The sequence below is a fragment of the Amblyomma mixtum genome, chromosome 7 (assembly GCF_055824585.1).
Source record: "Amblyomma mixtum isolate Tamu chromosome 7, ASM5582458v1, whole genome shotgun sequence".
NCBI classification, from domain to species: domain Eukaryota; kingdom Metazoa; phylum Arthropoda; class Arachnida; order Ixodida; family Ixodidae; genus Amblyomma; species Amblyomma mixtum.
In genome coordinates, this window is record NC_143018.1 from 35291148 (window position 1) to 35314259 (window position 23112).

General features: G+C 43.2%; 1 long non-coding RNA gene across 3 annotated transcripts; it reads left to right on the plus strand.

Moving 5' to 3' along the window:
- The first annotated feature begins 650 nt into the window (after positions 1–650).
- LOC149335642 (uncharacterized) lies at positions 651–23112 on the plus strand. Of its 3 annotated transcripts, XR_016284079.1 has the most exons (5): positions 2470–4841; positions 4917–5831; positions 13195–16397; positions 20120–20242; positions 23031–23112. It is a non-coding gene; the product is annotated as an uncharacterized LOC149335642 (long non-coding RNA). The 3 variants fall into 3 exon arrangements; XR_016284080.1 differs by lacking the exons at positions 2470–4841; positions 4917–5831 and adding an exon at positions 651–2458 and having other exon boundaries at positions 16245–16397; XR_016284078.1 differs by lacking the exons at positions 2470–4841; positions 4917–5831 and having other exon boundaries at positions 12635–16397.

The window sequence follows — 23112 nt, forward strand, 5'->3', positions numbered from 1 at the left end:
AGTCGGAAAATTTGTTTTTGTGTTTTTATGGGGTTCAGAGCCCCAAAACGACTCAGGCTATGAGGGATGGAGTAGTACAGAGTTCCGGGTAATGTCGACCACCTGGGTCTCTTTACCATGCACTGACACGCACAGTACATGGGCGCTGTTGTGATTTGAGGCCCAGCCAGAGGTGACAGGCGAGCCAGGCAGGCGCCATCGGGCTGCGTTGACCAAAGGCGCTGGTTTTCGCAGAAGACGCAAAGAACGCTGGTGTGGGGGCGCCTCGGGAGACTGCGTCGCCGTGAACAAAAGCAGCTAATCCCCTTTGCCGGAGATTCTGAAAGCGGCGCTTCTACCGAACTGCGCTACCCGTGGATCGGAGGAGACAGCGAGCGGCGGCGGCGCCAACTCATCGCCCGCTTGCCCCTGAGCAGCCCGACAAAGCGGGGGTGGACACGGCTGATTTTACCTTCCCTCCTTAAGAATTCATCGGTGACCGGCGTAACGATAGGCGAAAACAAGATGCCCCGTGCACTGTCTGCCTCCGTGTCGCTATCTCTCTAGAGATCAAAGAAACAGACACCCATCTCAAGGCGGCTCGAAACACATGCTCGCCGGTGCCGCTGTATGTCTGGAACAGGTCGCCCTTCAGTAGAGCTAACGATGGCGTGGTTTGAAAACGGCGGAACGACGCACGCCCGGACGCGGCATTTCGCAGATGTGACCATGCGGGGCTGCTTTTACCCTTTTGACTGAGCGCACCACCGCCCCTGGCGTGCGGCCATCACTCACGGTTCGAGTGAGTGATTTTCCAGGGGGGTGCAGCCGCCCCCCCTTGCCCCCCCCTCCGGACGCCCATGGGGAAAGGTGCCTATTTTGTGGAGCGACGGCTTGATTGCATCATTGCATGTAGCTATTTCACTTAATCGACCGGTTTCCCCGAAACCGTGCGTTGTGTAAAAAAACAGAAACGACCGTAAGAGAAGCCGCTCAAGCGGTACCATAGTTCCAACTAGTAGCGGGAATGCATAACGCGTGTAGAATCCTCCAAAAATCTCAGTGCACAACTGCTTGCCCGTCGTGGTAAAGCCACAGACACTGCTGCAACGGCGATAGTCCAAGAATGGTAAACAGTTGTGTAGTGGGGTCGTGCGAGGACCTAGGGGTCTATGTGCCCGGTAATAATAATAAAGTGTTTTCTTTCTCTGTCTAGGGCACTAGGGCAAACTAGGGGCTCTGGGCGCTAAAGCACTAGGGCAAACAAATGCTGTATGAACTTTTCAAGGAAAATGAAAAGCGTCGCATGTTGACAAGCCACTTTTTTCGACACTGCCAACATGAGCTTGAAGTTTACTATCGTTCGCTTTCGGTGTCGACGCAACACACAGGAAACGCTACCACAACATCAGCAATTCAAGCGGCATGCCCGTTCGCAAAAAGTATCCAACCAAATAAAAACTGACTCAAACTAGACTGAAATGCGCACATTTTTAGCCGTAAACGAAAATTACACTTGCTTCGTACATTTCTTGGTGTTCAGCGTCGGCAAACTGACGTAGGACTCCGTGAAAAACTTGTATCTCCGTACCCGGTGGCGTTCGGAAAGTGTTTTTGGACGCGTAGTAAGTGTCTGCGAAGTCGCTTGGAAACTTGGGCAGCAGAAACAGGTCGACCGACCATTCAGTCATGTTTACAGGCTCAAGTGACAGGAAATAAGAATTTCGAGCCAGCACAGCAGCAAGGAAGCTAACGCAGGGCACGCCTAAATCTAGAGGGCAGAGGCGGAACGAGCTTCAGTCATCCTCCAACATGGCGGATTTCTGCTGGTTCTTCTTTTCTCCGATAGATGGCAGCAATTTTGCATAAGGTCTATTAAGCACAAGCTGTCCATGTTGGTAGTGCGTGTTGAATGTGCTTGTCCTGTCCGCTCTCCCTGTGTTCTGCGTGTTTTTCTGTGCTCCGTTTTTAGATGGATCGATACCAACTAGCCCAACTTTCTGCTTTACTGAACTCTATTTGAGATCATTCTGCGCTCGAGATGGTCTTCTGGTTTGGTTTGGTTTATGGGGTTTAACGTCCCAAAGCGACTAAGGCTATGAGAGACGCCGTAGTGGAGGGCTCCGGAAATTTCGACCACCTGGGGTTCTTTAACGTGCACTGACATCGCACAGTACACGGGCCTCTAGAATTTCTCCTCCAAAGAAATTCTAGCCGCCGCGGCCGGGATTGAACCCGCGTCTGGTAATTTATTTATTACCAGGTATAGTCTAGAGATTTGGAACCGTTCATCCCACTGCAACAGTGCTGAAAAGCTGTTTTGTGTTCATGCATCTGCTGTCCTTAAACTTTTCGGTAATCATTCGCATGGTTCCTTTGGATCTGGACTACCGGCTACTGTTGCAAGGGACGCCTCGCAGCAGAGCCCCTGGGGACGCCCAGTGGGCCAGCTGTTTGTCCAGGTGCCAAGTTACCAAAGGTACCATTCCAGACATTTTTTTTCTGTTCATCAACCTCATATTCCTTGCAAAAATTACAGTATGTAATTGGGCACTAAAAAAATTGGTAACTTATACACATTTCAGGACAGTTCAGAGAAATGAAATGAAAATTGGTTTTTGAGGAAAGAAAATGGGGCAGTAACTGTCTCACTTCTCTCGGTGGACTCCTGAACCTAAGGGAAGGAATAAACGAGGGAGTCTAGAGAGAAATGCACATGCAGCATCAGTATTCTCTCTGTAGACTTTTTGAGACCTGGATTCATTCCTTCTAGGACAGTGCCAAGCAGTAGGTGAACTGCACACAAATTTATTTTCCTCAGGTGCAAAGTAAAGAGTGAAAATGTTGTAAGACAAATCTCTACCCTGTTTCATTCTCACTGCATTTGCTCAAAGCATAATATGAAATCCTGTATTTCTTATACCCTGGTTTCCTTTACTTTGAGCAGTGAACATCAAGGCAACTCCACTCTCATTGCTTATTGCTGCTTTTAGGTTTCCTCCATGATTTTCTGTTTGCTCAGTCCTGGCCTTAACATATTTTCTTCTGCTGCTTAGCTTCGAACTACTGGCTAGGTTACATGGTTCTGCTACTTCTATGTTCACTGTGAGGTTTGAGAGCTTGTTGCTTTGTTCTTTTTTTATAAGCATCTTTGTCTTCTCGAGGCTGATTGGCAGTCCGGAACAGAGACCACATGCATTGTTTATGTTAAGATGATGACATGATAGCCTAACACATCGTATCGTTGCCATTCGAGCCCCCTGTGTACTTGCTTTGTTGCACTGGGAGCAAAAAAGTTTAGTGGAAGTCGCAATGAGGCGCACTTTTGTTTAGACTAGTGGCAAAGGTTTACTGTTGCTTCGCAGTATAGTGCTCCCACCTGTTGCGCACGAGCATTTAGATGGCTGTTAAATACTACTATCAAGGATTTAGCCATTGTAATGTCGCAGGTCTGTTGTGTAGGATTTCAGATCATTGTCTTGCACTGTCCCCGAAGCCTGTTGTGTGTCAGTTACGCCACTATGCTGTTGTATTTCTGTCCAGTGTAAAAAATATTTTCTTTGATTATGCTACACGCACAGGTTCATGGGGAAGTAAATATTTTGTGTCGCTTCAACCGGGTAATGCTTCAGAATGAACACATGCAAAAACCCATGCTGTTAAAAGCCTTGGCTTGTGTAACCCAAGTGTGAGGAGAATACTATTATGGCAGGGATTCTTGCATTGCAACCTTTTAAATTCCTTTTTTGTAAAAAGAATGACGAGAGGTTTCATGAGTTACAGCTCTCTTTCATTGCTTGCTCAGAGAAAGCGTTTATTGTAAGTAAGCAGTAGTGGCTTTTTTCTATTGTTCAAGCAGCAGCGTCAGCATGCCTCATCATTTTTGTCTTGAATGACTGAAGGTGCTTCCAGAGCATTGCCTTCTTTTTTTCTTGTTGTTTATTCAGCATGCAATATTGTGTCTATAGATTGCTCTTTAGCATTATTTTGCGTTCTCCCAAGCAAATTTTAGGCGACCAAATTCAGAAGCACCTTGTATTGGCCTTACATGCTCGCTATTAATGCAGAAGTAATTATATGCCACACTAAACACCAAATCTACATTTTTCAGAGTGGGTCTAGAAGCTTGTCTCCAGACTCTTGCCTTCAAGGAGTTTTTGCAGGTTTCATGTATCTGCTTGGTGTTGGAAGTGACAGCCTTGACTGATAATGATGAGCATTAGACACACATTATGCATTTACAGTTAGGCCGGAACAAAATGCGAACATACATGTGCAGTACTTTTCTACTTTGCAGCGAGGTATACATTTAGAAAGGGTTCATATATGTGTATTAGGTAGATCTCTTAACCAGAAACAGGAATCAGGCTAGCTGCATACTCAAGCTGAAATCACACAGGTGAAATATTTTGTCTTGTTCATAGGCGCTGTTTGCATTTCATTCCAGCCTGATTGTGCACTACTGCCATAGCAGGTACCCTATCTAAACGAGACACTGTCTTGTGGCAAATCATGTGCATATGTTTTAGACACGTGTGTGAAGAAATGTGCAGCTACAAACATTGCATACTTGGTTATTCATAATGCTTTTTTTTCTCATGTGCATAGAACAATGATCAGCTACATTGCTTGCTTTGTTGTTCTATTTTTCTGCTAATATTAAACTACATATTAATCTCAAAGACCCGATGTTCGACTGAATGATCCTTCTGTGTCCCACTAGGAAGGCAAAAGCATCACGCCTAGGGCTCATTCACCACCCTTCACCCCTGTTTTGGTTTCAGTCGGTCAGTTATGCTATTAATGAATGTAATCACTTTATAGGACAAGTATATATGAAAATATATTTTGGGCTAAATGAGGTTAATTATGCTATTAATGAATGTAATCACTTAATAGGACAAGTATATATGAAAATATATTTTGGGCTAAATGAGGTTAACAAGTTATCCACTGTGCACAATGGTATGGTTGGTCTTGTACATCTTTACTTGGGTGTTAATGTTTCTTTTGTGGTTGCTGTCTAAATAACTTTGCCTGCCTATTGTATCCTAAGTCCTTTTATGCCCGTCTTCCTTCCTACTGGCTCTCTCCCTTTTCAGTCATTCCTTTTTCCTTTAAACTGGCGATTGGTCACAAGCCTGCTGTGGGAATGGCAGCTAGCACTAGGCCCCCTTTTTTTTCATTGAACCTGCACTGCTAATATTAACGCTAATAGTACTGTATCAGTATTTATGTGATACTGCATTTTTTGTTATGCATAAATAGTTGGCTAAGCCAATGGTAGCAGTGTTGAATATCACAATATATCATGCATATATCTTGCATGCAGTGATGGGAATGCTGCGCCAATTGCGCCAATCTGCGCCATTTCGATAAAGCTGCTACATGCTGCTCCAAAAAGGGGCCTTTTTGCAAAATTGCGCCAAAGCTGCGCCAAAACGAGCCGTCGCCAACGTCAGGTACTGCCCTGTGAGGAAACTATGCTTGCGACTGTTGTCCGCCATTGAAGTCTGAGAGTAGCCGGTAAAATCCAATACGATCCAGTTCTCAGTCTTCGTCTAGAGTGCTCCGCATGGTGCTCCGTCTACTTCGTCTCTGATGGGAGAGTGTGACTGAGTGAGGGTGTCGTGAACGCGTCACGCTTTCCACCGCGTCCGAGCCTCCGAGCTCCGAGCGTTTCCGGTGGGCCGGCACCGGAGGCGAGTAGTTGGTGGAGTGGGCCGTGGCTAGGCCTTGGCGCGTCGGTGCGCGCTCTTGTTCGCCTCGCCGCTCGTTCGCCTCGACTGCGTGGTTTCAGCGGTTTCAGCGGCGTCGTGGCGGCGTCACGATGGCGCTCTCGAAACTGAAAGGTAAGCTTTTTCTCGTTTTTTGCGCCTTTTAGTTTATTCAAATGAGTCTTTCTGGACATAAGAGCTGATGAGTCAGTGTGGCGGGGTTCAAATTTAGAAACTGAACATGACTTAACAGTAGCAAATTGAGCGAATGGCGGTGGATGCATGTTTCAGGACCGTGGTAGTTTGAGCCTGCAAGAGAGGGTGCTGTTAATTCCCGGTTTGTTTACTTTTTATGAAAGAGTACTTGTAGTTTTGTGGCGTTCGTCTTACGCTAGTATCAGCTTCGAAAGCCCTGGAGCACGTGGCGTGCTGGGCAGCCGTGTAACGTCGCTCAGTAATTTCATATTGCCATCCGCAGTTCTACGAATTCCATGGTTGAAATAAAGCTACAGTGACGTCCGGGCTGCCCATAACAACCTTGCGGCACGAAATGCATAAAACTCGCCGGCGACCGGGCCATTCACGCGCTCCTTTATTCACTCGGCATGCGAGGTCGCTTGGTAGTTTCGGATTGTCCGGCTGCGGAGCCTACGGAATGCGTTTTCCTGACATCACTTGGCTGATTGAAAGACGTCCTTAAAGCAGTGCCTTTGCAGCTTGAGCTGAAAGTGTTATATGGATATGAGCACTGAACTCATGCTAAGGAGTTTTATGTAGCGGCTTCTGAAATAAAGTGTATACCGCGGACGTATATGACGCCGTACATTTCTCACGGAGTTGGTGGGCCTTCTGGCCTTCGTGCTCGTGTTGCTGCCGTAATTAAAAAAACTTCCGAGGCGAAAATGAAAGAAAGTTCCACGGAATGCGGTATTTTGCGGCCTTCCGGCTATACGATGAAGCAACAAGCGTCTTCTGGCGCGCCCGCTACGTTCGTACGATTTTGGCGCTGCGCTGACGGCCCTGTCTGTTGTCGAAGCTTGGCAGGCTTCGCGAATTTACGGCGGAAGCTTTCAAAAAGTAAGGGGAAACAAGGTCGTTTTTCAGGGCAGCAATTAACGGGCGGGTAAGGGATACTTGGGAGAAAGCCTCCACCCTTCCTCGGCGGTCGAGGACTGCATGATAGCGCGATCGCGCGCTCAAAGCAGGTGCGCTCTTTGTCGGCGAAAGTGGTACTGCTTTTATAATTACACGTGTCCGGTTTTTAGAATGGAGCTTGCTCTGCCAAACATCTAGACAGAAGCCTTCAATACTTTGCAATTAGTGAGCTGCAAATTTTTGGCACTTTGCTTATTCTGGATTTATCACAAACTGCTCTTTAGTTTTTACGTGTTCAAATTAACGTTTATCCAAATTAACGTTTATTCATCAAATTAGTGCAGGAAAGATTGCCGGTATGTGCAGCTCAGGTGCTCTGAAAGCCCTGAAAAAGCTACTTTTGCAGCTATTCCCAGCCAACCAAGTAGTGTTCAGGGGATATCCATATAATATAATTTATAAAATATCAGATGTCCATATAATATTCTCACAAGTTCATATTATGTCCATAGAATATCCATATGAGCTTCATTTTGATAACAGTGGATGTTTATATAATGTCCATATTTTGGCCACATATGGTCACTCTGAGATATTTAATGGACGCTGAATAGATATTCATCCAATATTTTTGTGGGTTGTGGAGGGAGGTGCCGGGTGTTCTACGCTGAATGTAATGATGCTGTGCCAATATAACAAAGCACTGGGCAAGACCACCATTATTCTTATGTATCTTTATTACCCAGTCAGGTACCCCACCACTGTGACAAAGCCAAGGTGCAGGCACAATCCAAGCAAAATGAGGAATGGCGGACGCCTACTCTGGAGAGGTCCCCACTTGATTTCGAGTGGCCTGTGAATATAATAGAGCACAATACATAGTATTAAATAGTAGTCACAATTACACAATTAGGTGCACTGCAAATTCACAAAGCTTGGAGCATAGTCTGCGTAGCTTAGATTGTTTCATTTAAGGCTAATTAATTGAGCAGATAGAACGCTTTGTATACAACTGAAAGAGCAAATATATTTCACAAAATCGTAAGCTTGGCACTGTGACCTCCAATGTTTTGGTGGTAGATTTTGACCCTATAACTGATGTCATTTTTTTTTCTCCGAATTCGGTTTTATTTGGTTCATGGGATTTAACGTCAAAAAGCGACTGGCTATGAGGGACGCTGTGTGGAGGGCTGTGGATAATTTTGACCACTCTGGGTTTTTTTTTATCATGCACTGACATTGCTACACAGGCACCTTCTATGCCTGTGTAGCCTCCACAGCCAGGATCAAACCTTGGGTTGCCAGGCTCATTAGTCGAGTGCCCTAACCACTGACTGGTTAGAGCCCATGCGCCCTTACATCACATCTGTCTTCAAAATGATTTGAAGATGCCTAGGGTGACAATTTCATAGATCTGGATTTTAAAAATTTTGTTTCCAATTTTTTAGCAGTTTCCATACCTAGAAAACGTTCGCCATTTGTGTTCTCTCTCCGCTGGAATGATAAGGACTGTTTTGAATCGAAGTTTGTTTTATGGGGTTTAACGTCCCAAAGTCACTCGGGCTATGAGGAACGCCGTAGCGAAGGGCTCTGGAAATTTCGACCACCTGGGGTTCTTTAACGTGCACTGACATAGCACAGCATACGATAAATGGTGCCTAAATGCAGTCACTTTCTGAAAAGTTCTGTGATTTAGTACAAATAGCACCTCATTGAATGTTTTGATTCCTAGTTGCATTTGTATTCGCCTGTAGTGTCATTCTGTAGCTAATTTTTCCCAAGTAACTATTGCATTGTATTCGCCTGTAGTGTCATTCTGTAGCTAATTTTTTCCAAGCAGAAACTGCTTTAGCATACACGTTTTTTCTCCACAAAGTGCATTTTTTAGTTACTTGACTACTCAAGTAACTAAAAAATGCACTTTGTGGAGAAAAACGTGTATGCTAAAGCAGTTTCTGCTTGGAAAAAATTAGCTCCAGAATGACACTACAGGCGAATACAAATGCAACTAGGAATCAAAACATTCAATGATGTGCTATTTGTACTAAATCACAGAACTTTTCAGAAAGTGACTGCATTTAGGCGCCATTTATCGTATGCTGTGCTATGTCAGTGCACGTTAAAGAACCCCAGGTGGTCGAAATTTCCAGAGCCCTTCGCTACGGCGTTCCTCATAGCCCGAGTGATTTTGGGACGTTAAACCCCATAAAACAAACTTCGATTCAAAACAGTCCTTATCATTCCAGCGGAGAGAGAACACAAATGGCGAACGTTTTCTAGGTATGGAAACTGCTAAAAAATTGGAAACAAAATTTTTAAAATCCAGATCTATGAAATTGTCACCCTAGGCATCTTCAAATCATTTTGAAGACAGATGTGATGTAAGGGCGCATGGGCTCTAACCAGTCAGTGGTTAGGGCACTCGACTATTGAGCCTGGCAACCCAAGGTTTGATCCTGGCTGTGGAGGCTACACAGGCATAGAAGGTGCCTGTGTAGCAATGTCAGTGCATGATAAAAAAAACCCAGAGTGGTCAAAATTATCCACAGCCCTCCACACAGCGTCCCTCATAGCCAGTCGCTTTTTGACGTTAAATCCCATGAACCAAATAAAACCGAATTCGGAGAAAAAAAATGACATCAGTTATAGGGCCAAAATCTACCACCAAAACATTGGAGGTCACAGTGCCAAGCTTACGATTTTGTGAAATATATTTGCTCTTTCAGTTGTATACAAAGCGTTCTATCTGCTCAATTAATTAGCCTTAAATGAAACAATCTAAGCTACGCAGACTATGCTCCAAGCTTTGTGAATTTGCAGTGCACCTAATTGTGTACCAGGGGACTAAAAATGTTAGGCTACATGAGGCAGCAAACCAAAAAAACTAATAGTGTGCACACAAATGCTCACAAAAATCAAAAGTATCTTTTTCCATAAAAGTGGATAACACGAGGTGTGGAATGTAACCTTTGGGTATGCCAGGTCTATGCAGACAAGCACACTTTTGGTCATCACTGTACACACAAAAACAGTCTCAAGCTCACAAAAGGTATAAGGGAATCAACTTGCCTCAGCTTTCTTTGCGTGCCTTTCCTGGAGCTGCTTCCGCCTGCAGGACGCATGCTGCAGCCATTTTTTTACCATTTCTTCTATCTCGGCCAGTGTTGTTGAGAACATCTTGTTCGATCGAACAGCATCTATGCAGAACGATAGGACACATTCAGTATGAAAGCACACATGGAAAAAAGAGCCATGAATGGTCGATATTGTAATAAGTCTGGTTGGTAGATCATAATCGGGGAATGCAGCATGAGGAAACACGGATGGGAACAAAATTGGAATGGGCTGGCACGTACTTTTTCATTGCCATTGTGAAAATTGTTTTCCAAATGCATCAGCATGCAATTAGATTTTGATATTACTTAAGCAATACTAGTTGGACTTCCATAAATTTTTGCTAAAAGTTGTATAATGCATGCTAAAGTACTTCTATGCAGAAAGTCCAGGCAACTATTTGTAAAAATAACAAGAACAGGGTGCCTGGTTATGAGAAATGCTCATAAATTTGTAACAGAAAGTAAAGCTCCAGATTCTAGAGAAAGCGTTACACAGCGTTACTGAATTCAGTCTGAAGTGATGCAGTGTCAGAACCATCAGTTATTAAGCAGTAGATGACACAGTCAGCAGCAAAAAAAAAGCAGAAACAACACTAAATGAACTGCTAATACAGGTCAGAAAAAGTTAACATGCTAAAGCACATCCTTGAGGCATGCCTGAAAGGATTGGAACACCATAAGAGTTGGTTGCATTAACAGTCAAATGATGTGCAGTTAGAAAGAAAGTCAGCAACCCTGTAGAAAACCAAATAGTCATTGTTGAGGTGCCTTAGTCTTATTGTAGAAACCTGGAGTTTAACATAGAAACATGCCTTGGAGACGTCTAAAATCAAAGCTCTTTCCAGACCCAGAAGCTATAAATGTATGTTAATCACTAACGAACATTCTAAATTGTGCTTCATGAAAGCATTTGCGGAACCAAAGTTGGGACGTGTGAGAAAACAGGTTTAACTCAAGTGAGTTAATTACGCCAGTGAAACGTGATTGCTTGAATTTTTATGCGTTATGTTAAGACGAAAGATGTGGCAGTAGTTGGCAATTAGCCTGTCTTTAATGAAGAACTAGAATATATTTGGTGAAAGCTATTTGCTTTCCATAGGTCATGACTAATAACCTAAGAATGAAGCGCGAAAAACAGTTTCATACCAGCCCTTTGTCTTGATGGAGCAAATGCAGCTAGTGAGTGACAACATACAGACAGCCTCTTTTCTGAACATGCTCTCCAAAATACCTGAAAATGAACAGGAGAGAAGAATGGTCACACCCAGTTGCATTACAGGTTTACAATTTGCAACTCATTTTATATAATGTAGCCCCGTACTGGGGCACACGAACAGTAGCAAGAATTTTCTCAGCACTACGTGCATTGACACACTGCAATAAAAAGATATTTTCAGCAAAAGTTATAGAAACCACAAGCTGAAAGACAAAAACAGTCAAGAACCAAATATCATGAAGTGAGCAACAACTGAAATAGGAGAAAATTACAAGTAAGAAAGAACACACAAAGGTTTCTTTAAAAGCACAAAGTAAGAAAGAACACACAAAGGTTTCTTTAAAAGCACAAAGATGAAAAAGCAATGTCAGACCGCAAAAGGCAAATTTAAACAGAAGAGCTTGACTAAAAACAAAGCCCAGTTAGTTTTGAAGAGAAGAGCTGCAACGAAAGGGGACCTGTTAGCAAATTTTACACCAACACAAGATCTGCCAAAACTGTCTTCTTGAGCCGCCGGAGACTTTGTATAGTCGGATACAACTTAAGTCTGCAGTGAAGCTCCTCCCACATTCAACCTCCGCGCACAGAATTCCTCCACGACAAAAAAGTAGTCCGCTGCTTAAACGTTTCTTGTTACGTAAACAAGAAGCTTATCACAAGAAAAACATTATGACTTCCTGAGTTTTGATGCGTGGATTGTTTGGAATAGTAAAAAAATTAAAAAGCTGATTTTGTTTACAGTTGCGATTGCCCAGCGGAGCAATACCAGACGCCGCGGACCGTGGCCCAGTGTTAGCAACTGCTGTTTTTTTAAGTTGTATCCTACTATAGTGAGGGTCATAGCATGCCAGGCGGCCGCCACAGGCATTCCCGCGCCACTACTGTACCATGCCTCCGCTTCAGGGACAAATCCAGTTAACTAAACGCCACGCATTTTTAAGCTATCTATGCACTCCACGAACTGATAAACCGACTGGTGAAATCGCCAGCACGAAAACTGCACAATGCCACAAACGAACACTAACACTTGTTTGAGAGAAAAGTGTGCAAAAACTCACCATTATTGCCGTTCTTCACGTAGTCCCCCAGTACACTGCACAATGCTGGCACAGGACGGTATACGACGCGTACAAGCTTGCCGCCACAACGAAGAAAATGTGAACACGCGAAAAAATAAAATGTGCAAACGAACGCTGAAAGGGACCAAGAAAACGTCGCTTCGCGGCCGCCGCGGCTAATGATGATGCCCATGGCCGTTGGGCTGCCTAATATCAATACAGTTCTAGTTGCGGTTCTGGTTTGAAATTCGCGGCGTTTGTGGGTTTCAGTCTAACTTGAGAAGTTTCTTCAAATAATCGTACTTCACATGCATTTGCTTGCATAAAATAAAATCAAAGCATGTAATTGCTGACTGCCAAAATAATTCATTCCTGAAAACTTCAGATTGCGAAAGCAAAAAAAAATTAAAATTTAAAGGCAACATAATTTTAATGTGTTTTCTGGTAAGCTGCTTGCACATTTCCAAATCTTCCACTGTGCTGAAAGAAAAACATGTATGAATGTCATCTGAATATCCACTAACTGATATCTGAATCCGATAGTCCTCTCAACATGCAGAGGATATCGATACATAGACATTGGACGTTAGGACCATTAGTGGACATCCTCTGCATATTCATGGTTTGCTGGGTTAGTGCAACAGTTACAACCTAAGGACGCTGCAGTGAAGGGGTCTGGAAATTTCGACCACCTAGGTATCTTTAACGTGCACTGACATCGCACGGCCCTCTGGAATTTTGCCTCCATTGAAATTTTGTTAAAGTTAATTTTTAATATTCAGTTCTGTATCGAGGAACGTGTTTCTATAACTTGTACTGCCACGTTTGAATGAAGTGTATAATTGTTAACCATGACTGTTGTGGGAAAAGAACCGTAGTGTTTCCTGGGTCTTTATTTTTTTTTTTAGAATATGTTTAAGCACTCTACAATTATTCTCTAATTTACAGGATCATATTGCTTGCATAACAGCTTTTTATTTCATCAAACTAACATTATTATTTATCGTTTGCAGGACGCAACAGCAAATTTAACTCTGGCATATTGAAAGATGTCGACTGCAATGGAGATTGCTTCGAGGTGTGGTGCAGACCAGGAAAAAGGGAAGAAAATGCTTATTGCATTATTTGTAACCAGACAATCAACTGCTCACAGCATGGTGTCACAGCAGTGAAACGGCATTCACAGAGTAAAAAGCACTTGGAGCTGACCAGCAAGCTTCGGGGCCCTGACGGGAGGCTGAAGAGGCCAGCTGCTGTTCAAGCATCGTTGGATTTTTCATCGACAGGCACGATGACCCATGCAGACCGTGTCACAGCTAGCGAAGCACTTTTTGTTTTGGCATTGACGATAAAAGGTCTCCCATACTCATGGGCGGATACGGCTACACCCCTTCATCGCTTGATGTTTCCCGACTCAAAGGTGGCTAAAGACTTCTCCTGTAGTAGGAAAAAAGTGTCTTACGTTGTGTCAGATGGGCTTGGGTCTTATTTCAAGGGGCTTGTGCATGAGGAACTGAATCGTCCTGGTGTGTTTTACAGTATCAGTGTAGATGAAACACCACTGCCAGAACAGCGGTGCCAGCAGTTTGATGTTCTCGTGCGCTACTTTTCTGGTGCTGAAAAAGGAGTAGTGGTCGAGCACCTGCAGTCGTTTCGTTTGGGGAGGGCAACGGCTGATATCCTTTTGAAATGTGTAAATGAAGCCACTGAAAATATTCCTCGAGCAGGGTTTTTTTCATTTTTCAGTGATGGTCCAAATGTAATGAAGTGTTTAAAGAAAAAATTGACCCAGGAAAACGGCCCCTTAATGGAAATCGGAGAGTGCTCGCTGCACAAGGTGCACAACGCGTTTTCATGTGCTCTTGATTCATTTGGTAGTGAAGTTGAAACTGTAGTCAGTGACGTGTATTACTTTTTCAAGACATCTTCGGTGCAAAGTGCCCAGCTCCAAGAAAAACAAGAGGCTCTTGGATTGCCTGAAACTGTGTTTTTGCGTCATGTCAACTGTCGCTGGTTGTCTCTTGTACCAGCCGTGGAAAGACTAGTCGAGCAGTTTTCTGCCCTAAAGAGCATCCTAGACTCCCAGAAACCAGTGCGTGCTGCAGGTAGCATGAGGGCGAGACTAAACAGAAGCCTGAATGACAAAAGTTTCTACGCAAAGGCTCTGTTTGTGAAGAATGCAGGTGACCTAGTTGTGGGATTTCTGACGCTGTTTCAAAAGAGTGAACCTTTGCTGCATGTTCTTTATGATGAAATGGTGATGATGTTGAAGAAAATTTTGGGCAGATTTCTGAGGCCTCAGGTGTTCATGTTGAAACAGGGACATGAGCTCGCTTCCATTGATGTCGAAAGTTCGCAGAATTGGAAGGAAAGCATAGTAGTTGGGGCAGATACTGAGGAAGCTATGAAATCTTGGTCTGCTTCAGAGAAAGCTGAATTTCGACTAGGAGCTAGGTCATTTTACATAGCGTGCTCAAAGTACCTTCTGACAAGGCTTCCTCTTCAGAATTTGACACTTCAGCACCTCAGGTGCTTGCACCCAAACACCCACTCCCAGGAGTCTTCAGCAGAATCGTTCAGATATCTTGCAAAATGTGCGCCTCAAGTGATACAACCTAGCCAAGTTTCATCTCTCCTTGATGAGGTGACACTCTTAAGCTCTGAAGCGCTGAATGTGGGCACTGATGGACCACTTGACAAATACTGGCATAATATATTTATCATCAAGGGCGCTCAAGGTGAGAGAAAATATCCGCTTTTGACTAAGCTTGTCAAGGCCCTTCTTTCGCTTCCGCATGGGAACGCTGATGTTGAGCGAGGCTTCAGCCAGAATACAAGGGTTTTGAATGAGAGGTCGAACCTTTGTCTGGCAAGCGTGAATGGTATTCGCCAGATTATGTCATTTGCCAGAAGGTACAACAGTGACCCATGCCAGCTTTCAATTTGTCCAAATGTCATTAGGGCCGTTCGAGGCGCATCGAAACGGTATGCAGAGCGCATTGCCTGCGAACAAGAGAAGTCGAAAAGGCCACGTGCAGGTGCGGATCCAGTGCTAGCAAGTGCCAGCTTGTCTAAAGCACAAGCGAAACAGAAGGTAGATGAAGCGCAGCACATGTTCAGAAATGCTGAATTGCTGATTGAGCGGGGCATGAAGCTGAAGAACTTCAGTGACATTGCGAGTGGCCAGGCAATATTGAGCCAAGCTAGGGAAAAAATGAATGATAGTGTCTCTCATCTGGCTGCCTTTAATAAGGGCTCAAAGAAAGGAACATAGGCCTGTCCATCTGATATCAGTATTTTTAAAGCACATGCCTAATTCCCTTTCATTTCTCTTGATTCTTGTGCGAAGGGTTGTCATACATGCTTACTGCAATCCAAGATGGTCAGTTCCTTTTTTTCTCGAAAGCAGGTTTAGTTCAGTGGCTGCTCCTGTTTACACTCATAATTTATTTTAATATTTTGAGTACTTCGGTCTCAGTTCTTTGTTGCTGGTGAAGACAATGTTTCTTTGTCTTGCGGTACAATTACCATGGTAATGATTACCAGTGCTAGTCAATATACACTTTGTGTGTTTCTGTATTGCATTGCATTGATGTATGCTGTTACAAATAAACTATAAATTTGTCTTCTAAGCTTTTTTTTCGGAAATGCCGGCTCTTGCTACAAAACAAGTGACGCTTGCTACAAAGCGAATATTTTCCTGCTACAAGGCCTGCTACAAAATGGTTTTGGCCATTCCCATCACTGTGCATGCAATAACAGTATCAGTTTATTCACTTTGGATGAAGGTTATACAAACAGGGTGATAAAAGCATCTGGGCCCTTAGCAAGCTGCTAGTTCGGGCCCATGCAATAAGTGCACAATATAGTGTACCCAGGCGTCAACATAAGAAAAAAAAGTGTACATTTTATATGAATAGAAGATGTTACACAAAACTATATCAGTATATTCACTATTACGCTACCCTCTATTTCTTTCAGCTCGGCCGTTTGGCTGTCGATATTTTGTGCTGCTTTCCTAGCTTAGTCCACTCAAACTAAAACTTTGCGTTCTGTGTTGCAGGTAGAATCTACAACGAATGCCGCACTGTGTCTTGTAAGCAGGAGGCGGTGTTAATGGAGCCATGAACTTTTCTTGCGGATGACTGGCGTTGGCCTTATTATGCACTGAACCTCAAGTGTGAAGAGGAAAATGTCGTGTTGGATTTCTGCACAGGTGAGACATCATGGTGAATCTACCAGTGCGAAAGACTAGACAAGAGACAAGACAGCCGCTGAGTCGCGGCCATAGTTTATTGAAGTGAATAGGGAATACATGAAGAAGCCAAGCAACACCACAAACCACACAATTACAAATAAGCATACATGACAACATGAGTCAATGCCCCTGAACATTCCCCTGATCGAGATAGTCCAATTCATTGCGTGTTAGTGCGATAGACAACACACTTGCACATTAGTCACCGAGTCGTAAGGTGTGTCTAGCCTCAATAATCTACCATTTAATCTTCTCTGAATTTACTGCCAAAATGTGTGCTGCCAAAAGAAAAGGGTAGCAGCCTTCACATCCCTTGCAATATACAGAAAAGTTAGAACCCCTACCCTCTTGTGCTCCTGTAATCTTACATTGATACACCTTCCAGTTTGACCTATATAGACCCGACCACAAGATACAGGGTCTGATACCATGTTCATTTTACAAGGTACATATACATTTCACTCCACATGTGTACTTTTCTCTAGCCACATTCACAGAATTATTCTTAACAATTTTACATATTTTAAACAACTTATTAGGGGCCAAGAAAATCGCTTTTCCATCATACCTTCTGGCCGCATTTTTCAATTTGTGCGACAATCTATGTATGTACGGTAACACAACCGGTCTTTTGGCATCTCGCTGGCTGGCCCCGGCCTGATTGCGCCGGTCGCCGTGAAAAGCTTTCGGCTTCCTTAACAATTTATTGTATGCTCTTGCAAATAACATGGTTAGGAAATCCTGCGTTCATTAACCTAAAATGTACTCTTGGAAACTAGTTGTCATGCTAAGAAAGCGTGACTTCATCAATTCTGAGTCCAGGCTTGACAGTCCAATGCTATCTTTCACTAGCTTGTAATAGCCAACCTGTGTCCAAGTAGCAGCTTAACACTCCTGGGTGAATATCACCAGCACACATGGTGTGTGCAGATCAACTTATCAAGGTAAGGTCCAGAAACCGCAGCTCCTTTTGTGGCGACATTTGCTCCAAGGTAAACCTAAGACAAAGGCCTTGCTCCTTAAACAGATTGAGAATATGTTCACATCCCAAATTATCAGAACATTTGTAAAAGACCAGAAAGTCATCAACATAGCAAAAGATTTTTTCCCCCAGTCCATGCAAGTCCTTGACAATCATTCTATACACCCTACTTAAAATATCTCTTAGCACAAGGCCCATCTTCGAACCACTACATATACCAGATTTTTAAACACATACCACACTGCAGTACTCTACAGCCATGCTCTTAAAATAAATGCTATTCACTAGCATGCTCTTCAGATGAATTTCAGAAAAGGGTTCTTGCAAAATTTTGTCTGGTTATTTGCAAAAGCATTTGTCTACTTCGCATCTTGAAGATCGGTTTCTTGTACTCAATTCGCAGCGTGGTTGAGTATCTGAAGAATGGCAATCCAGCAGATTGTCTGGTGGTTAGTGTCGATGTAGAACTATTTTATTCCATCCCGTATGAGGACCTTATGAAAAGCTTGTGAATGTGTATATCGGAGCACAATGATGAGCTTGTGTTTAGGAACAGGTGCGTAGTAGTCTTTTTTTGGACTTACTTCCTATTATTTGAAGAGCATGTTTCTGGAGTATGGCTGTGCGGCATATGTTCAAAAGTCTAGTATATGTTCCAAGTATATGTATCGATTGAATGCCTCTGTGCTAAGTAATATTCTCTTAAGCAGGGTGGATAGAGTGATTGCCAAGAACTTGCATGGGCTGGGGGAAAATCTTTCACTGCGTCTGATTTTCTGGTCTTTTACAAAAGGTTGCGATAGTGTGGGACCTGTGCATATTGTCAAGTTGTTTAAGGAGCAAGGCCTTTCTTTAACTTAGCATTTCCTTAGAGGAAATGTCCCATCAAAAAGAGCTGTGGTTTCTGGGCTTCACCTTGATGTTCTGCACATGCCATGTATGCTGCCGATATTCACCCAGGAGTGTCAAGCAGCTACTTGACTATTGGCCGAACTATTCTAAGCTAGTGAAAGATAGCATTGCGTCATCTAGGCTAGGCTCGGTATTGATGAAGTGATGCTTTCACAGCATGACAAGTGGTCTCTATGAGCAGATTTTAAGGCTTACGAAAGCATTATTCCCCAACCATGCTATTGCAGGAGTGTGATAAATTGTTAAAGCTGAGCGTATAAGATTGATCAAGTTGGTCAGACATGCTAAAGGTAAGAATGGCATAGCATCATGTAACGAGGACAGCAGGAGAGCACACACGCATTAGTGCCAACCTTGGAGCAGATACAGAATCCAAGAGCATGTGCTTGACATTCAGCGTTGGCAGTCAAGGGTCGGGCTCATTCAATCTTGAATGTTCAAATCAGTGTTTTCTCATTTCCTTGACTGCCAGTGCTGATTGTCAAGCACGTGCTCTTGGATTCTGTATACACTCCAAGGTTGGCACTTGTGCGTGTGCTTGTTGTCCTGCTGTCCTTATTACTTGATGCTGCGCCATTCTTCTCTTTAGCATGTTAAAGCTAAAACCCTTTCACAGGGATTGGCAGGATACGGCCAGGGCCAGCCATCGAGATACCAAAAGATCGACTGTGTTACTGTACATACGTAGATTGTCGCACAATTTGAAAAATGTGGTCAGAATGTATGACGCAGAAATGGTGCTTTTGGCCCCTAATAAGTTGTCTACAAACTGTAAAATTGTTAAGAATAATTTTGTGAATTTGGTCCGGGAAAAGCATATGTGCCTTGTAAAATGTATGTGGTGTATCGGATACTGTTATCTTGGGGTTGGGTTTATGTTGGTCAAACTCGAAGGTGTGTGAATGTAAGACTACGGGAGCACAAGAGATATTTGGATATTGGTAGGGGTTCTAACTTATCTGTACATCGCAAGGAATGTGAAGGCTGCTAGCCATTCCTTTTGGCAACACTCATTTTGGCGATACATTCGGAGCAGATTAACCGGAAAATTATCGAGGCTAGACACATCTTATGACTCGGTGACAAATCTGTGAGTGTGCTGTCCATCGTGTTCATATGCAACGAGTTGGACTATCTAGATGAGAGGAAAGTTAAGAGCGATCTTTTACTCGTGTTGTGGTATAGCATATCTGTAACTGTGTGGTTTGTGGTGTTGTTTGGCTTTTCTATGTACTCCCTGTTTACTTCAATAAACTTCTATTGCGAGTCAGCGCCTGCTTTGTCTCCTTTCTTGTCATTGTCTCGTGCTGGTAGGTTCACGTACTTGCAGAGTAGATTCACTGAATTGTATACTTGCAGAGGCTTGTGAAGAAAAACCAGAGGAATTTTCTTTCCTTTGTCTGGAATGGAAGTTAAAAATTTTTTTCGCTTGTCTAGATGGTTGCAGCATGAAATTCCATTCTGGAAGGGTAAACCCACTAAATTGTACATTTTGTGTGCAAGGGTACTGATGCTTGCATGAAACTGAAAACATTCGTCCAGGCTATCTGGCTAGCTTCCTTCTTCCTTGTGCCCAGATTTTTTTAAACAATACTTTGTCAGATTTATTTTGACCAGAATTTCTAACATGTTAATTATACCACATTTTGTGATCATATACAACAAAATTAAAACATGATGATCACTGGTGTATGGTTTAGTCTGGGGTAGAATGATGAGAAGTACCTAGTATATAGTAAAATTTAATATTACTAGTCTAACATAAACAAAATTCTCTTTTTTTTAGTGGAAAATTTTGCTACCAGAGAGTCGGAGCGGCATGGCATGATGAAGACTTGGACAATGTGCATTCCAAAGTACCTGTATTCATGTCGGCACGAGAGCTTGCGCACAGTGCTTCAAACAGTTGGTGAGTACCTTGGTGCTGTGCTTCTGCTTAAATAGATAGGTAGATATTTTATTTTAAATGTGCCTGAACAGCCAATTGGCCTAAACGAGTGCACACTAAGTCAATACAAACACCATGACGTGAACAGACATAATACAGAAAAATGGTCACAAATACGATGATAATAATAGTAAAGAAAAACAAGCATAATGAATAAACAATGAAAACAGCAAATTAGGCAAATATTTCTGTGTCATAAAAAGTTGAATTGTGTTATTTGTAAACGAGTCATTGGTGAAATGGCATGCATGTCAGGATAAAATCTATCATAGCATTTGGTGGTTTTTCCCTGAGGCACACGAAATCGCAGTGACATCAATAACGGCTCACAGTCAATATAGCCGAGCACAACTTTATGTAGAAAATCCATGTCATAAAGAGTAGACATACCAAGGTCTGCTAGAAGAAAGTCGTGGTCTTAGAAACGACAGCGCTCAATATATCTATCACAAAGGATGCATACAATCTTCTGCTGAACATTTTCGATTTCATTGCCAGAGGTAACAGAGGCACTATTCTAAGCTACTGACGCATACTCAAGACGTGGCATCACGAGAGCACAGTAGCCAAATTATGTTTTTAATCTGAATAAGAGTGTGTATCTGAAAATTTGAGCAAAAATTGAGTAGCATTTAGATATTCTTGCACGAAATACCACTGTTAAAATTGGTTATAAATGATATGTCTCACATGTACACTTATCTGCTGAATATAGTAAGCATGGCTTGCGACCTGAGTGTCTCCGATGTATGAAAAAACTGGCCAGGTTACTGCATGACGCGTGGAGCAACCCAGTGTAGCACATTCAGGCTTCATGGAGTGGAGAATGAAGGCAGTAATAACTTTAAGAACAGAAAATACAGGACCAGGAAGCTGACAGAACACACTGACACTCGGTGCATGAAGGGCATTATGGAGTTGCCTGTCGTGTCGTGCAAGATGGAGGTCGCACAGACAGATGTTAAACATGAGTCGATGCAGATACCTTCTGTCATTACGTAGTACTCACTGCAGAACTCAACAAAAAAGAAGCAAAGGTAACAGCTGAGCATGGCCAGACTCTTGTGCTTTCCTCCGCAAGCAATCTGGAAGCGCAACTCTTCGAAGTCTTTTATGCTTTCACTCGACATATACATCATCACTGCATGTGTCGAGGAAAAGTACATACCCTTAATGTCAAATGACATAGCACTTACAGGACCCAGTAACAGCTTACTGAGGTGTTCTGATGCATCTACAGGGCACCTCATGAGAGATTCTTAGGCTTCAGAGCACTCAATCTACAGGGCGCCTCATGAGAAATTCTTAGGCTTCAGAACACTCAGCTCTTGCAGAAATTGTTTCAAAGTTTGTTGCCACATGGACCTCTTCGTAATAATGACCCTAAAAGCGAGCCTTCCTTTAGTGTCACAAAAAAAGGCCTAGGACATGGGTCTTTTTTGCTCCTTCATTAGAACCAAAATGTTTGCGAGCGAGATCTTTCACAGATATGGAATGATTTCACGAAATGTCAAAGGGAAGACTGAAGCTGTGCGAAGCAATACCAGCAACAGCCCTGCCGCGGTGGCTCAGTGGTTACGGCGCCCGGCTGCTGACCCGAAAGACGTGGGTTCGATCCCGGCCGCGGCGGCCAAGTTTCGATGGAGGAGAAATTCTAGAGGCCCGTGTGCTGTGCGATGTCAGTGCACGTTAAAAAACCCCAGGTGGTCGAAATTTCCGGAGCCCTTCAACACGGCGTCCCTCATAGCCTGAGTTGCTTTGGGACGTTAAACCCTAATAACCAAACCAAGCGATACCAGTTACAAACACATCACAGCTGTTGAAGAAGCTGAAAGATTCATGCCTTCATCCTTTTTCTACATCAGACACATGACTACACTTTGTCTTTCTGGGCCATCATTTTGAAAAGGTTAACATGGCAGCGGCCTTCGGTTAAATTTCTGCAAGGAGCCCTTTGTGGAAACTTAAGCATCTGTTCCTCGTGAGGCGCACTGCAGAGATATTTGAATACCTTAGTGAGCTGCAACCAGCACCTGTGGCTGCATTTTCACTGACATCAGAGATTAGTACATTTTCGTGCAGATGCTGAGATAATGGAAACTATGACTGAAAGCATAAGGTTTCGGGGAAGTATGCTTCCTGATTGCTTGTGGGCAAGTGCTGGGTAACCACCAATCCAATGGGTACAAGCTTTCTCCTCACCTGGTGCTCGTCTCCTTTAGGGTGAAATGCCTGCCAAATGGTTCGTTGCCCCACCTTGAGATGAAGAAAATACCTTGTGCCATTGTGCTCTTGTCCTCAGATTCCCTCGCGCCATCAAAAATCAATCATCATCATGCTTGTGGGCAAGTGTCTGGCCTTTTTCAGATGTTACCAATGTTCCTTGCTCACTAAGTTGTGCATTGGGTACTATGTAATGAAAGGCATCTGCATTGAATTGTATTTGGCACCCATCCTTAGCTACTTTATATTTGCACAAAATTGTAGACAAACGTAAAGACTTTCATGCACACAGTGGTGTCCGAGTAAGCGCATTTTGTCTGCTTCTTCCTGGCCCTGTGGTTTCTGCTGTTTACTGTTATGAGAAATAAATTTTAGGCAATGAATCATGTTGGTTTGGTTCTCAGTAAATGGCTTTTACAAGCTTCTACGAAAGCCGATTGCTCAATAGCGGATGGTTCAAATGTATTTGTGAAATTTATAATAGGTGTTGTGTGGCTACTAAATGAGGATTTTTTTATCTTTTCAGATGGATCCGAAAGCAATTTTTAGAGGTACAATGTGTGCAATTTGTCATGAAAATAAAACGTATGTACTTGTACTCAACCAAA